This window comes from Tursiops truncatus, chromosome 18 (genome assembly GCF_011762595.2).
Source record: "Tursiops truncatus isolate mTurTru1 chromosome 18, mTurTru1.mat.Y, whole genome shotgun sequence".
NCBI lineage: Eukaryota > Metazoa > Chordata > Mammalia > Artiodactyla > Delphinidae > Tursiops > Tursiops truncatus.
In genome coordinates, this window is record NC_047051.1 from 17683653 (window position 1) to 17700551 (window position 16899).

Here is a 16899-nt window from a genome sequence, read left to right on the forward strand (position 1 = left end):
TTTAAAAATCAGTTCCATGTCAATAATTTGAATGTCTTGGTTATTTTATTTTATTTTTTTTGGAACACACAGCTCGGCATGCAGGATCTACTTCCCCGCAACCAGGGATCGAATCTGTGCCCCGTGCAGTGGAAGCGCAGAGTCTTAACCACTGGACCACCAGGGAAGTCCCTTAAACTTTTATATATTGTAAATAGCATAATGGAGAACATCCATTATGACCATTCCAGTACCCCCCTCCTCATTAACTCTTCTAGAACTGTTGCAGTGGCTTCATAAATAATATCATTTTGTCTGGCACACAAAAAAATAGGCTGAACTACAAACTGTACATTTAGTGACAAAGTTGATTTGCATTTTCGTGCCTGCAGATCACGTTTTGAGTAGCACTGCTTTAACAAAAAGATAATTGATGTGTTGTTTAAACTACAGTTAACCCTTGAACAACACAGGTTTGAACTGCAACTAAGTGCGGGGTGCAGTTATAGGTGGATTTTTAAAAATAAATTCATACTGTATTACATGATTCAAGGTTGCTTGAATCTAAGGCTGTGGAACCGCGGATTTCAAACAACTGATGTGGGACTTGAGCAACCACGGATTTCAGTAACCATGGTGGGTCCTGGAACCAATTCTTCCGAAGATTCCCAGGGATAAGGTATCCTTATTTCAGGCCATAGGGGAAAAAAACCCCTAAAAATCTCTAAAACATGTATAAGGTTACCATAATCTTAAAATCCAATCAATATACTAACCCCCCCACCCCTGAAAAAAAGAAGCAGGAAAGGAAGGAAGAGAAGACCTCTAGGCGCGGGAGACCTAGTAGGAAACAAGGCAGAGGTCGGGCTCTGTAGCAGATCGCACTCTAGAGGAGGGGGATTGGCTGTAACATGGAAACAAAACACTGACAAATGCTAAGAAGATAAAGTAGAGCAATGTGGTGGAGAGTTCCAGGGGTGGGGGAAATCTGCTTTAACTGCTGTAACAGACCTTTTTTTTTTTCTGCAAATCTACACCCTTCTCTCTTTCCCTTGATCAATCCACAGCTTAGCACGTACCTCTCAGATTGTCACTGAGGCCCTTTTGTTATCGGAAAACTGGGTTTACCTCTTGGTGGGTGTTGAGCCAATAGACACAACCAAGCCAAAGAGCAGGAGAGGGAAGGATTTATTACTTGCAGCGAGGAAGGAGAACACTTTCCCAACACTGCTTCCCCAACCGCAAAATTGCAGAAGTTTTAAGCTAAGGGTACATGCGTATTCACGAGGGAGCTTGAGCAGAGGAGAATTCAGCATAGAATTGGGGCAAAGGTTGACAGAGTCCAAGCTTTAGTTGACTGATTCGGAAGGGTCAACATCATTCCATCCTCCACCTGAGTGGGGGCCTTAATTCTTTCAGAACTTAAAGATTTATTGTTATGTATATTCCTTGAAGAACCAGGACCCTGCCCCAAGGATGCACTATTGTTTTCTTTTTTGTTCATCCCCTCCCTTAAGATCATTAATTACTGAGACCTGTTAAAGGGCAAGCATTGTGGCCAGGCTTAGATCACAAAATGGCTTAGGCCAAAATGGGCTCTCTTATGTCAAGAAAACCATTCCTGCTTCTCTTTTTCTGGGGAGCCCCCCCTAACCTATCTGCCTACACTTTAGCAAAAGGACTGCTTTATCCCTCTTCCCATCACATGATAGTTGCTAAAAAAAGATGCTGATTAAGTTGCACAAAGGGGGCTTCCCTGGTGGCACAGTGGTTAAAAATCTGCCTGCCAATGCAGGGGTCACGGGTTCGAGCCCTTGTCCAGGAAGATTCCACATGCCGCGGAGCAACTAAGCCCGGGTGCCACAACTACTGAGCCTGTGAGCCTAGAACCTGTGCTCCACAACACAAGAAGCCACTGCAATGAGAAGCCCGTGCACCGCAACGAAGAGTAGGCCTCGCTCACCACAACTAGAGAAAGCCCGCACGCAGCAACGAAGACCCAACGCAGCCATAAATAAATAAATGTATATTAAAAAAAAAGTTGCACAAAGGCTCTCATCTGATTATAACACTGAAGTAGCCATTAGTGTCTCCCTTTACCAAGGAGGACACTGGTTCAATTTGCCCGGGGTTGTTGGACTAATAATAGAGTTGGGATGCTAACCTCGGTCTTTCCCACTCAGTAACTCCATCCAGGTCACTAGAAATGCTATTGATAGGAGGGGTAAATTGAAGGGCAATCCATAAACCATCAGTGATTTGGTTTTAACTAATATCTTTCCCTCCTTTTCTCTTTACCTCTCTTTCTCCACTCAAAGCTAATGGACAGCTTGGTTTTAACATGATTAAAGCAATTCTAGAACGAACAACCAGAAAGTAACAACTAGATCGAGGTTGCTTCCCAGAATAAGATTTTATTTGGATTAAATCCCAAATTCAGTCTGACCTGACACTGTGGGTCAGCCCCAGGATATTTCCCAAAGAATAAACCAAGTTCCTCTCTATTTCCCACTCCTCACCAGGATGGCAAGTACTGGAGATGAAATGTCACAGACTTGAGGATCCAAAGCCTCCAACTCCTCCTCTCTTTGCCTGGGCTCTGAACCTCTGTGCATTCTCCCCATTCCCCTTCAGGAAAAGACAAACAGCCTTTGTTGAAGATGTGCATGAAGTTGACACAACCCTTCAAGACTGCAGAGGAGACTCCTTGGACAATCTTCAGAACTGGAGGTAACTGCCCTAGGCTTTCTAAATCAGCTCATTCTCACCTCTATAATGGTATCACAGCTAGGGTGTAGTTTCCTAAGTGTCCGAGAGCTTAAGTACTTCACAAGTTCTTTCAAGTGCAATTGTCTCTGGGTGTGTGTTGACACCTTTTCCACTCTCCTTATCCCAAGCCTGCCCCCAGCTTTAAAACCTTTCCCTAGGAGATCAATGTATCCCTCTAAAAGCACTCCCTTATTCAATTCTTAACTACAAGTCCGCCTTGGAAGGCCAAGATCAATCAATCACATGAATAGTATTGATTCCCTAAGTGCTTTCTTTAGTTTTTTTTAAATTAGTTTTTGAATAGATGATTTATGTACATTCTAATAATTGCAAAACAACAAAAGGTATATAGTGAAATACAAGTCTCCTTTCTCTCTCTATACCAATCTGTCACAGATTCAGAAAAGTTCTGTGCCCTCTTTTTTTTTTCTTTGTTTCTTTTACACAAATGGTAACATAATAAATACTCTGCTTTTCACCTAATATGACTAGGGGATGGCTCCACATCCATTCAGGTAGATTTGTGTAAAGGTTTTTGTGGCTGGAAATCATTGCATTTTATGGATCGACTTGTTACCAAACAAAGTTTGTGTCCCCAGGGCACAGTGAGGCCAAATAAACCAAAACATCTGAGTTTGGAGCAGAGAAAGGTTTATTTCAGGGCCAAGCAAGGAGAACAGGTGGCTCATGCTCAAAAACCCAGAACCTCCTGATGGTTTTGGGGGAAAAGTTTTTATAGGCAGAGTTTGGGGTGAGAGCTACAGGGTGTATGACTTTCTTCTTTTTTTGTGTATTTATTTTTTTGTATTTATTTATTTGGCTGCATTGGATCTCAGTTGTGGCACACGGGATGGATCTTCATTGCAGCACATGGATTTCTCTCTAGTTGTGGTGCACAGGCTCTAGAGCAGATGGGCTCAGTAGTTGCTGAACACGGGCTCTAGAGCACGCGGGCTTAGTTGCCCCGCAGCATGTGGGATCTTAGTTCCCCAACCAGTAATCAAACCCGCATTCCCTGCATTGGAAGGTGGATTCTTAAACACTGGACTACCAGGGAAGTCCCTGTATGATTTTCTAATGATTGGCTAGTGGTGAGGCAACAGGGCTGTGCTCCAGGAATTGTGCTCAGCACCAAGTTACATCCTCCACCGGGATGGGGCCTTAGTTCCTGCAGGTGAACTCAAAGATATTGTTATGTAAGTTCCTTGAGGAGGAACCAGGACTCTGCCCCAAGGCTGCACTATTGTTTCTTGACTGTTCCTCCCTTGTTTGTGCATCCCCTCCCTTCCCTGATTAGCAACTGTTTGAACCTGCCCTTTGGAACTCAGGCACAGATAGGATTTGTACCTGGGAGCCCAACAGGGTCCTGCTTGGTTTCAGACTAGGAAACTGAGGTCAGGGACTCTTCCCAAACCTGACTTCATATATTGCACTGTCTTGCAGTAGATTTGTGGGTGATACCTTAAGGGCAAAAATGTTTGATTAGAAACCATATAATCAACTTTTTGATTATAAGAGGCTCAAGGAGATAGCTCTGGTGAAGGAATATGCTCTCCTTGTATTTGACATGAAACATTAGGCTAAGTGTCAGGGTCCCCTCATCCCCCTTCCCTACCTCCTTATAGTTTTGGAGGCTATAGGTACTTATGCCCAAGGGAAAGGGCCAGGTGGGGAATTAAATGTGTTCCACTAAAGGAGAGATTTGTCTCAGTCTTACCTGTATCAAAGTGATCATGGTTTTCAATTTTATTTATTTTTATTTTTTATTTTTTTGGCTGTGCAGGGCGTGTGGGACCTTAGTTCCCCACCCCCATCAGGGGTTAAACCCACACCCCCTGCTGTGGAAGCTCAATGTCTTAACCACTGGACCACCAGGGAAGTCCCCATCATTGTTTTCAATTATCATGAATTTTCTTTAAGCTATTGACCTTTGTGTTCCCTGTGGAGAGGCTGAGGCAGTCAAAGGTTGGGGAAAAGTGGGGTGGAATGAAGATGTGAGGCGGAGGGCTCCCTGGTAAAGGCTGATAGGAAGGCTGCTAGTTCTGACTTGAAATAGGATGGGAAAGTGGGGAGAAGCGGATATTAGGTGCAGGCAGATTCCAGGTAGGGTGGCTAGGCCCCCCTCCCCCCCCACCCCGCAGGTACTGCCACGCCTCCACTTTTAAGGCAGCCCGTTCGACCTCACCTGTCCGCTCTGAAGCTGCCCTACCTCCCCTTAACACCCAGGTGAGGGGGGCATCTCCCCTGGAGTGGTGTTTCCCAGGAACGAAAGACACTTCTCTAACCCTGCCTAAGGGAATGCTCTGGTTTTCCAATGTCTGAGATGGCCTGAGTGTTACCGTGAAGATCAGAAACACCAGGCTGCATGCTCCCCACTCCGGTCTAGGTAAGATTGGGCCATGTCGTTGCCCTCCATCCCATAAAATGTACCTGGAAAAACCTTGTCATATTGTTTATGATTTACTTTAAGATAAATCAGCGTGGGGAGTGGGGTATGTATTTGTGTGCTGGTTTTGATTTATCCCCTAGGGATGGTTAGTTACTATCTTTATTTTTTTATTTTTTATTTTTTTGGCTGTGTTGGGTCTTCGTTGCTGTGCGCGGCTTTCTCTAGTTGCAACAAGCAGGGGCTACTCTTCGTTGCGGTGCACGGTCTTCTCATTGTGGCTTCTAGTGTTGCAGAGCATGGGCTCTAAGTGCGCTGGCTTCAGTAGTTGTGGCTCGTGGGCTCTGGAGTGCAGGCTCAGTAGTTGTGGTGCACGGGCTTAGTTGCTCCATAGCATGTGGGATCTTCCTGGAGCAGGGATCAAACCCGTGTCCCCTACGTTGGCAGGCGGATTCTTAACCACTGCGCCACCAGGGAAGCCCCAGTTACTATCTTTAATCCAGTGGTCATTTTACTTGCCCCATCAGCAGCATTTAAGGCAGTTGCTCACTCCATCCTCCTTGGAACAGTTTCAGAACAATATGTTCTCCACAGTTTCTGGCCGCCTTCCAGGACAATCTTTCTCAGCCTCCTTTGCTGGTTCCTCCTCTTCCCCCGGACCTTAAAGTACCCAAGGATCAATCCTGAAACTTTGTCTCCATTCTATCTCCTCTCTTCTTGTTGTCTCAAGGGTTTAAGTGCCATCTCTGCACTGATGACTCCCAAATTTATCTACCCAGGCAGGACCTCGCCTCTGAACTGGAAACCCTTCTAATTGCCCAATTGACAGCTCCAATATCTCACTGGTCTGTCAAAACCAACAGGATTTGTCCCTCAAAACCTGCTTCTCTCATTTTCTTCCCCATTTTGGTAAATGGCAACACCACTCTAAAAGTTTTGGTTTTGGCCCCAAACCCCCCAGACAAATAAAAACAAAATAACACAACCCTGGAGAGTTGTCCTTGACTCCTGTCTTTCACACCTCCTGTCTTACTCAGCTTAAAAACCACAGTCCTTACAATGGCCCATGAGGCTAACAATTGTGGGTGTGACTGAATTTAGTCCCGTTGCCAGACTTGGTGAGATAATGCGGCAGGGTGAGCTTACATTCCCCACAGACCTCTCATTTTTGGAGGCTACAAATGTTTGCCAAAAGTGTCTAATAACTGAAAGACTGGATGGGCTAAGATCAGTCACAATAGCCTTATTTCCTTGCAATTAATTTCTTTTTTTAAAAAAAAATTGTTCTAAGAAATTTATTTATTATTTATTTATTTTGGCTGCGTTGGGTCTTCATTGCTGCACGCAGGCTTTCTCTAGTTGTGGCAAGTGGTGGCTCTCTTGTTGTGGAGCACGGGCTCCAGGCACGCAGGCTTCAGTAGTTGTGGCACGTGGGCTCAGTAGTTGTGGCTCGCAGGCTCTAAAGCACAGGCTCAGTAGTTGTGGCACTAGGGCTTAGTTGCTCCTTGGCATGTGGGATCTTCCCGGACCAAGGATAGAACTCATGTCCCCTAAATTGGTAGGTGAATTTTTAACCACTGCACCACCAGGGATGTCCTGCAATTCATTTCTTTCTTTCTTTTTAAAATTAATTAATTAATTAATTTGGTTACATTGGTCTTAGTTGTGGCACACGGGCTCAGTAGTTGTGGCACATGGGCTTAGTTGCTCTGTTGCATGTGGAATCTTCCCGGACCAGGGCTTGAACCCGTGCCCTCTGTATTGGCAGGCAGATTCTTTATCCACTGCACCGCCAGGGAAGTCCTGCAATTCATTTCTTCAACAGCTATTTAATAAGCAGCTACTCTGTGCCAGACCCTGTTCTAGATGCCAGGGATACAGCTCTGAACAAAACAGACAAAAGTCTCTGCCCTTTTGGACTGTACATTCTAGTGAGTAAATGGATGGCAGACAAAATAGCAACAAGTAAGTTACATAGTATTGTGCTGGGAGAAAGCTCAAGCAGGGGAGAGGGGTGGAGAATATTGGAGAGGGCAGGGAATCTGTGTTCTGTGTTGGATGAGGTGTTCAGGATGGTCTCACTGAGCAGGCAACATTTGAATAAAGGCCTGAAGGACACAAGGAGTGAGCAGCGGTGTTTGGAGGAGTGCATGACAGGCATGGGGAACAGCAAGAGCAATGACGTGACCCTCAGCAGGAGTTGCCTGCTCTCTTCCTTTTAGTGGCACAGTGAGCAAGGACGAGAGCGTGCTCGGAGTGAAGTCAATGAGGGCAGTAGGAGGAGATGAAGCAGAAGTGGGGCCAGTCTGGCTCTGGCCACTGAAAAGGCCTACTCACATGGCAATGCCAGGAGCAAGAAATACCCCTGGCACCCAGAATGTGGTCCCTCAATTCAATTGTGGTCACTAAAGGGAACCAGGGCTTCTGTGGATAATCACTGATTCCAGAGCTAGGGCAAGAAATGAGCATTTTGTCATACTAGAAAGCAAGGAAGCTTTCAGAGATGACTGTGTTATGTCCCAAAGACTCAAGTCAGGAGCCAATGTAAAGAGACTCTCAATGTTCAAAGATGGAATAATTTGAGCATCTCCAATGGATTGAAATTCATCAAATATATTAAAATCCATGAGTTTATAATTATACCAGAAAAAAAAACCTCCTCATAGGTCACCTTTACAGGTTGCTAGGGAACCAACTCATCACTCTAAAAACTGGTTTAAAAAGGGAAAGAATTGAGCATTTGTCTTGTCTTTTCTATATGAACTGTATCTCAGGATAGCTGAATTGTTGTTAAGGAAAAGTTCTTGTTTCAGAAGCTTTCCAGCTTGCAGATGAAGGAAGAATTGCAGAATTAGGATACCATACTTTTCTAATCCCTAATGAAATAATAGATCTAAACAATGATCATCAATGGCTATTTTTTAAATGTAGATTTATTTATTTAGTTAGTTAGTTGCACCAGGTCTTAGTTGCAGCAGGCATGCTCCTTAGTTGCAGCTTATGGGCTCCTTAGTTGTGGCATGCATGTGGGATCTAGTTCCCTGACCAGGGATCGAACCCAGGCCCCCTGCATTGGGAGCACAGAGTCTTAACCACTGTGCCACCAGGGAGGTCCCATCAATGGCTATTAAAAACTATCGGGGAAAAGCTTATGGGGTACTTTTAAATGAATGGATCAGGCTGGAAATGCCTGAATTCACTAATCAATCCTAGCATCACAGAAGAGGAGACAATCAGACATCATGTGATGCTGATGTGATGCAGTAGGAGGTTCACAGCACCAGCTAGGAAGTATCCTTGTCAAAAAATGGAACCTGAACTAATCAAGATCTAACCAATACCTTTCAGAAAATACAGGGCTTGAGGAAACATGTTGAATGATGCCACAGGGATGCAGTCAGGAAAATGCAGAATGTGGGAAACTACAGAACAGATAATCCAGTTTCTCCAACACATAAAAGGAAAAAGAAAAAAAGGCAGGGGACCCTGTAAGTTAAAAAAGATGAAGAAGATATATTAACTGCAATGTATGGACCATAAAATACTAATTTTAAAAAACTTAATAAATAATGAGAAATTTGGAACGTTTGAACACTGACTATTTGATAATATTAAGACTTTTTAAGGTATGATAATGACATTATGGTTATGTTTTTTTTTAAGAGTCCTTATCTTTTAGAGACACAATACTAAAATATGTATCGATGAAATGATATGAAATCTGGGACTAATTTCAAAATAATCCAGTTAGGTGGAGGGAAATAGGATTTCCACACGTTAATAATTGTTGAGGCTTGGCAATTGTCCATTACACTATTTTCTCTGTTTTGTACTGTTTGAAATGTTCCATAATATAAAGTATATTGAAAGGGGGCGGGGTGGGGGACCATGTACAGAGGAGTCATAAAGAAAGACTTTCCATGACAAATGGGAATAATAATCCCTATTTTCTAACTGCAGGGCCAAAAAATAAGTCATTTTTCAGTATAGTTTCTCCTTTAGTAACCAGTAACTTAGAGTAGACCCTAAAGAACTATTTCAAAGAAGATACGCTTCCTTTTGTGGAGGAAAGGGCTTTAAAAGTCAGTCCTTTTGTTTTGGAATGTGATTAGTTGCAGTGTGGGTAGAATTTTCAGGTACCTCAGCAATAACAGGGCCAACGCTTGGCTGGAGGATGAAACCAGGAAAGAGGCATGGAGTGCTCTGCACCGCCCTCCTACTGCCCCTCTCAATTCTTCCTGCTGCTTTTATATTGGTCTGCCACTCCCAGGAGCAGGGCTACTTTGTAAGGCTGGGCAGGCTGTGCACCGCACAACTCCAGGGAACTACAGAGCCTGTGTAAATGATGCCCTCTGCGCTTCTGCAGCATGGCAGCTTCTGGCAGGAGCCTGGTCACCTCATGTCATCTCTGAGTTTAGACTCCTTAGTCCTAACTAGGGCTATTTCCTCAGGACCCTTCCTTTAGTCTCTGCTAAGGTCAATGGGTAATAATGGCGTAAATCATATTAGCTCTTTAAAATTGGTATTTCTACGAAGATCTTTTTTCCAGTGACAAAATCCCCATGTGTATTCATCAGGATAAGCTGACAAACAACTCCCAGATCTCAGTAATTTAACAAAGTTAAGGTTTATTTCTTGCTTCTATCACAGTCCAATATAGTGGTAGGAGAGAAAGGGGATCTGGCCTCTTGCTCTTTCAAGCTCCATCCATCCAGGGCCTCTGTCATCATCTCCAAAAAGTCCTTCACTGGGTCTGCTGCAAGGGAAGAAACAGCATGAAAAGGCTTCTCCATGTGAATGTCCTCTGACCGGAGGCCACACATACAACCTTCACTCACATTCCATCAGTGAGAACAAGTTGAGGAGCAGAGTGCCAAGGAGGCAGTGCTGATGTTTGGGAATAACCAGCTAGTCTCAGCCACACTATGTGAGGTAGCAATGCCTTACTGCAGTTAAATTAAGAAGCCTGTACTACAGAATACTGTATAGTCCCTGGCCCCTCAGAGAGGCGAGGGAGAGGGAGATTTCTGGTGGGACACCTTCCTGATGCTTTTAAAACTTCATGTAGCTACATTCCTTAAGCCACCTGCCAGGTGGTAATTGCTTTCAGGAGAGGAAAATTTGGAAGAGGAATTATTCAGTCATATCCCTTTTACTAGCTGGAGGCCCAGGAGGTTTTAATTTGAGAGAGGGAATCCATGATGTGCTTCAAAGATTTGGTGATTCCCTGTAGACCATAAGTAAAGCCTGTGTTTGCAGGGTTTTGGGGGGGGTTGGGGGGAAGGACCATAGTTTGGCACATAGAAGGCATTCGTTAAATATTCCTTCTAAAAACTCAAAGAGGACTCTGTATTACTCAGTGTTCTCCAGAGAAACAGAACCATTAGGATGTATAGATATAGAAATTTATTTTAAGGAACTGGCTTACACAAGTCCAGAACCTTCAGGGTGAGCTGGCAGGCTAGAGACCCAGGAAGAGTTGATACCATAGTTCAAGTCCAAAGGCTATTGGGCTGGAGAATTCCTTCATGCTCAGGGGAGGTCACTTTTGTTCTATTCATGCCTTCAGCTGATTGGATGAGACCCACCCACATTACAGAGGCAATCTGCTTTACTCAAAGTCCACTTATTTAAATATTAATCTCATCCAAAAACACCTTCATAGAAACATCCAGAATAATGTTTGACCACATATCTGGGCGCTATGACTCAGCCAAGTTTAGGCATAAAATTAACCATCACAGGGTCCTTGAACCAAACAAAGGGTAGAGGTCAGGAACTACGGTTCTAAGAAATTTCCACCATTCTCCTTCCTTCCCTCTGGTCAGGCTTCAGTGCTCACCTCGGGTTCTGTGCCTAGCCCTAGAATAGGTTACTTATTTTGGCGGCATGTAGAAAATCCACCTAACAATTCCCTTCTAGCGGCTTCCTCCTATTCCACATTGAAAGAATTGGCTCAGGAATTCCCAATTAAGCTTTAGAAAATGTTAAATAATGTTAAAGAAAGCATTACTTGGGATTTCCCTGGCAGTCCAGTGGTTAAGCCTCTGTGCTTCCACTGCAGGGGGCACAGGTTCCATCCCTGGATGGGGAACAAAGATCCCACATGCCACGTAGCCCAGCCAAAAAATAAAATAAAAAAAAAGAAAAGAAAACATTACTTTTCTCCTGGAAAAAAAAAAAAAGTTTTGACAAAACCTCCAGAAATGTTGCTTAAGGAAAACACTTTAGCTTTCCCACCCTGTATATGTCAATGATAGTATGTCAATGGCTACGGTATATATCTTTAATGCTTATATCTTACATCCCTGCTTCTAGTTAGTCATTGTTTGAATAAATCCTCCAGCAAAATGAAGTACCTCAAAATCACAGATTATTATTATTATTTTGTGTGTGTGTGTGTGTGGTACACGGGCCTCTCACTGTTGTGCCCTCTCCCGTTGCGGAGCACAGGCTCTGGACCCGCAGGCTCAGCGGCCATGGCTCACGGGCCCAGCTGCTCCGCAGCATGTGGGATCTTCCCAGACCAGGGCACGAACCCGTGTCCCCTGCATCGGCAGGTGAACTGTCAACCACTGCGCCACCAGGGAAGCCCCAGATTATTTTTTATTCCTTTGCAGTTCTCTACAGTGTTGAAAATGCTACTGGCACAGGCAGGAACACCGATTAACGGGTGGTGTCGTCACGTTCTGTTTTATTTGACTCCACTCATGTTAAACCACCAGCTAGCCCTGGTAATAAAAATAGCCCAGGATTTATCTTCCAGGATTATCACCCAACTTTGACATCTCTACCATGCTTCCACAGAAAGAGCTTCACATAAAGAAAACTGAGGCAGGTTTGGGAGAAGAATCATCTTACTTTGTGGCTATTTCTTACCATAGGTAAAGTCTGGTGATTTAATGCAGGTATTTTCTCCCATCCTTCTCAACCTAACTTAAATTTCATCTGAAAGAGTCCAGTAGGTTCTGTCTGCAGGAAAAGGGCTCTTTCTACCCCTGCTTCTGCAATGGCCCCTACTTGTGCTGTAATGCAGTATGGCTGAGACCTCTGTTCCTTGACCTGGGAAAGAAAGGATGTTCTGTTTTGTAAAGTACTGAGGGACCTAGATGGGTCAACACTGCTCTATTAATATAAAATGAGATTATTCACCAGCTGTTGTTTCACTGCTTTCAGCAGAGCCACTGATACAGTTGCAAAATAGCAAAGGGTTCCAGATGGGAGCGGCCATTGTTCAAAATCCAGACAACCCAGTGGGCACGTCAGGTAATGGGCTTTGTGCCTGACCGGTGCAGAAATTCAGTAATACATCAAGGGTTTTGCATGATGGGTCTGTGCCATTGGGAAACCACAGCACCCTCCTTTTCCTTCCCACTGGCTTCTTTTTCCCCATTATTTTCCCCTTTTTCTTGTATGACCATAGATCTCCCTAAAAATCTGTTTGAGAGGAGTTACTAGATAAAGTAAAAACAAATCCAGTTAAGGAGATAGTAAATGTTGTTTTGACATAAACTTTGTCTTTTAGAACCCATGATATGACCTACTGTGTGTTTGATTTTCATACACTCATAGAACATCATCCAAGATGGGAGGGAGGATGCCAGGGAAAGGGATCTATCTGGAGCAGTGCACTCCTCAAGCTTCATGTGCACATGAAGTAAGTGGCCATCCTGTGAAAATGCAGATTTTGATTCAGTAGGTCTGGAGAGGGACCTGAGAATCTACATTTCTGAAAAGCAGTCAGGGGATGGACAGCTCTGAATGGCAAAGGTCTTGATTCAGTGTTTTTCCCATTCACATTTTGCAGCACATCTTGCCCAAGATTTAGAAAATACAACCCAAACATATGATCAAGGTGGCAAAATTGTTCTCCTTAAAACTAAATTCCTGGGACTTCCCTGGTGGCGCAATGGTTAAGAATCAGCCTCCCAATGCAGGGGACACGGGTTCGATCCCTGGTCCGGGAAGATCCCACATGTCCACGGAGCAACTAAGCTCGTGCACCACAACTGCTGAGCCTGTGTGCCACGACTACTGAAGCCTGCATGCCTAGAGCCTGTGTGCCACAACAAGAGAAGCCACCACAATGAGAAGCCCACACACCACAATGAAGAGTAGCCCCCGCTCACCACAACTAGAGAAAGCCCCGCGCAGCAACGAAAACCCAGCACAGCCATAAATAAATAAATAAATACATAAAATTTTTAAAAAACTGAATTCCTTATTAAATACTTTGTTACAGAAATACATATGAGAATAGAGCATCATACAGTATCCATTTTTTAAAAAATGGTTCTCCTCCCCTTTCTACTGATGGATCATTCAACCTTGATCGTCACTTTTGTTGATTTTCTACTGAAGTTTAAGCACGGGATACCTATTCTCTATTTGGATACAGTTTACTAACCTAAAACTAACTTTCCCACGAAATAATGTGTTTTTTGAGAATGAATTTCCTAGATGGCATCTTGGTCGTGTGACAGGAAAGGTCAGAATCTGGCTCTGCCAATTAGGAACTGAGAGACTTTGGACAAATTGCTTAACCTCTCTGATCCTTAGTTTCTGCACCTAAAAGGATAAGTGAGGAGGGGAATTAAAAAATTAAAAAGAACATTTTTTAAGTGGGAAAATAGGACTATCTACCTCACAGGATTATTGTAAGCTTTAAAACAAGATAATGTACTCAAATTACTTACTACATTACATGAAGTAAGTACATAAGCCACGTGAAGTGTTCCATAAACTGAGCTTCAAAACAAACAAAACCCTGAAATTTACATTCAGAATTGCTAAAATGTTTTCTTGTAAACCATTTTGGAAGGAAATCTTTCCAAAACATTTCTCACCCCCTACCTTGTGTACAGTGTATTCTGAATCTAATATAGTTCTTTCCTCATGACTCAGGGTCCTTGTTGTGGACATGAGTGACTGCACTGTCCTGGAACACAGGCATGACCTCAGTCAGGGCGATGATGATCTTGGTCTTTCTAACATCCACCCTCCTGCCCCTTCCCCGACTAGCACTCCCTCAGCCCTCTGTTCATACTTCCACAATAGCTCTTACCACACAGAGGCCAAAATTATGTTTACCCAGTTTTTTGGCCTCAGACCCCCTTTCTTGGGGCAGAGGCCAGGTCCTCAGTAAATGCTATTGAATGAAGATCTCCCCAGTCTCCACTTAAAGGGTTGGGTGTCAGGAACTCAGAAGCACGGCTTGTGTTCATTCATTCAGACACTTTAAAACGCCTCCATGTTCTCAGCAAAGTGCTAAAAGCACTGCTCTATTTTATCTTTAAAAGATAGCCAAAGACAGAAATTACATTCCTCCTTAGAATCTTGTAATGGTTTTTAATTATTGCAGGGCCAAGAAGTTATTTATCCTTCTGGTAAATTTTAAACCCATTCTTTTTTTGTTCTTTGTTCTTCTTTCACTGGCAGTAAGGTCATTGAAGCCAGGCAGCCCTGCATTCAAACATGGATCTACAATGTGATAGTTGTTTGACTCTGGGCAAGTCACTTCAAGACTCTGCTGCTCAGTTTCTAAATCTGTACAACGGGGTAATAACAGTCTGCAGAATTGCTGTGTATATGGAGATGGTAGTAAAGGTATTTCCAGAAGTCCTCTTGGGGAGGCATTTTAACATCCTCTGCTTTGATAATCCCACTAGGGTTAAGGGTAGGGGTGGGTCTCTAAAGGTCCTCCCTGAGTAATACTAGATGGCTATGAACTAGACTTCCAGGGAGCATGGCCTGTTAACAGTCAGGCATTTTACTTTGCAGAGCACAGAAGTGAGCAGGATACCAAGCTGCTTTGTATGGCCAAGACTAGTGGATCACTTCTCAACAACCATTCTCTCCCCATACTTTGTCCTTGTTGCCAGAACCCACTTTCCAACTCTGGAGGCTAAAAGCACCAATTAGTTACTACAAGCCTGTAACCCCACCCTAGTGGATGAGTTTAAAGATAAATCTTCTGAGATATTTCTGGGAAACACTTTCCTTTCTGATTTAGGGTGGGAGGTAGGGGACACGAAGAGAAATGCTCCTCTTTCTATCTTTAGATGTAGTTATCTGCAGATATAATTCCTGGAGCTATGGCAGCCATCTTGTGACCATGAGGGACAACTCAGAGGATTAAAAATCTACCTGCTGTGGATGGCAAAGGGAAAAGGCAGAAAGCACCTGGGTTGGGTGGTTGATGACATTGTTGTGCCTCTGAATTAACCAAACCTGGAAATGATACCTCCAGCAATAATGAACCTTATTGTTTAAGTGATATTTAAGCTATATTTATATTACATATTCTGTTACCTGTTACTTTATTAATATATTACTATATATATTATATTACTTTATTATACTTTACTATATATATTATATTACTTTAATATACTTTACTATATATAATATTACTTTAATATACTTTATTATACTTTATTATATTTATTATTTTTATTATATATTATATTATATTTTATTTTTTATTTTATATTTTATTTTATATTTTATTTATTTTTTATTTTATTATATTTATATACTTTATTATATTTATTTATTATACTTTACTATATATATATTACTTTATTATACTTTATTAATATATTACTATATATATTATATTACTTTATTAATATATATTTTATATATATTAAATTGAGGCGGCTGAGCCTTAGAAGTGGGAGAAAAAGGAGACCTGCTGGTAGCACAGCAGAAGACGTGGTCAGAGAAAAGCCAGTTCTGTTGAGGATTTTGACTTCTATTGGATGTGCAGTGTAGAACTCTGTTCCACTCCTTTAGGGACACATCAGTAAATTTCACATTGCTTGCGAATACTTTTGGTGCTAATGGATTGTATGAGGGACTTGAAGAAGGGTTGAAATCTACATCAAGAATGGTGCTTGATGGGGAATTCCCTGACAGTCCAGGGGTTAAGACTTGGCACTTTCATTGCCGGGGCACTGGGTTTGAGGGAACTAGGATCCTGCAGGCCCAGCGGCACAGCCAAAAAAAAAAAAAATGTGCCTGATGAAAACAGAGACACACCTGGAAATAGCAATACTTCTAGGTTATGTAAGGATTAGAGATCCTATCTGTCAGACATCTAGAATGATGCCTAGAATTTAGGACATATGCAATAAGTTATAGATGCTATTATTACCTTGTATTACCAGTAATTTTTATTTTTTTGGTCTCGCCTTGCGGCTTGTGGGATCTTAGTTCCCTGACCAGGGATTGAACCCAGGCCCTTGACAGTGAAAGCAGGAGTCCTAACCACTGGACCACCAGGGAATTCCCACCAGTATTATTATCTCAGCTCCTGATTTGCATCCAGAAAGGAGGAAGAAATTAGATGCTCATGGGTGGGGCTGTACTTGGGGGCAGACCCAGCAGTAGGCTTTGAGAAGAAGCTCTGTGACAAAGACTGCATGAAGACAAAAAGGAGCCAAGCATTGCTGGCAGGAGCCCTGGCAGGTGGGCAGGGAAGTCCAGCTGAGCTACTGTGACCCTACAGATGGGGCAAAAGGCTGGATCCAGAGGCTGGAGGGAGAGGGAAATGGGGAGTTATTGCTCAAAGGGTATAAAGTTTCAGTTATGCAAGATGAAGAAGTTTGGGAGACCTGTTCACAGCAAGGGCATATAACACTACCGTACTGTAAACTTAAAAATGGTTAAGATGATAAATTTCGTGTTTCTTACTACAGTTAAAAAAATAGGGAGGATCCCAGTTACTAGAACTAAGGCCTACAGTCAGAACAGGCTCAACA

At 43.0% G+C, this 16899-nt stretch overlaps 1 protein-coding gene across 5 annotated transcripts in view; it reads left to right on the top strand.

Moving 5' to 3' along the window:
• SPRYD7 (SPRY domain containing 7) overlaps positions 1-16899 on the top strand; it is a 143747-nt gene that overhangs the window by 61163 nt on the left and 65685 nt on the right. For all 5 annotated transcript variants that reach the window (XM_019936632.3, XM_073795154.1, XM_073795153.1 and 2 more), the window contains one exon: positions 73-2709. The gene's annotated coding sequence lies outside the window, so the exon portion shown is untranslated. The remainder of the gene's footprint in view (positions 1-72; positions 2710-16899) is intronic.